We start from the raw sequence: 782 nt of genomic DNA on the forward strand, positions 1-782 counted from the left end.
TATATGTATGTATGTATTGTATGTGTTGGTGTTTATGTATATATGTGTATTCGTATATATATATTTATGTATGCATAAATGTTCATATGGTTACAGATATTTATATAAATATATGCTAGAGCGTAATAAGAGGTCAAGAGATAACGCTGGCATTATGCACCTTAAAACGCATGTCTTGTTGTGTAGAATAAAATATTATTGAATATTATATAGCCTTCTGGGCGCTTCTCATAGACTCGAGATGATTATTAGCCTTTTAGCCTGCTCAAATGAGAGGTCACTATTGAGACGGGGCCTGTGCCCTCAGCCCTGTGGTTTTAGGGTTTAGGGGTTCCCTGTGCCTGCCGCCCGCTGCCGCCCGAAGCCGTGCCGCCTTCTCGTGTTTTGTTTTTGTATTAGTTTTTTTTGGTTGTTTTTTTTTGTTTTGTTATATAAAAAAACAAAATTTAAAAACCCGAAAGAAGGGGGTTTTTGGTATAATTTAGAAGGCTATGGGGTTTTTTTGGGGGGGGGGGTTTTCTGTTTGCTATGTTTTTGCTATTTTTGAAACGAATATTCGAAGAAACAAAAAACATAGTCTTTTGTTTTGTAAAAAACAACATCGGGTTGAATAAAACCGCTGGTTTTCTATTTATAGAGGTGCTCATGGGCATTTTTTGAATATGTACTCTGACCGCATTGGTCTTTGCTTTTTTTTTTTTAAACAACAGCGCTCAAATTTTAGAAATGGTTTTTTCTAAGGGCTGTCGAGAACACTAGCTCTCTCTCTCTCTCTCTCTCTC

The sequence above is a fragment of the Sphaeroforma arctica genome (genome assembly GCF_001186125.1).
Source record: "Sphaeroforma arctica JP610 unplaced genomic scaffold supercont1.7, whole genome shotgun sequence".
Classification (NCBI taxonomy): Eukaryota; class Ichthyosporea; order Ichthyophonida; genus Sphaeroforma; species Sphaeroforma arctica.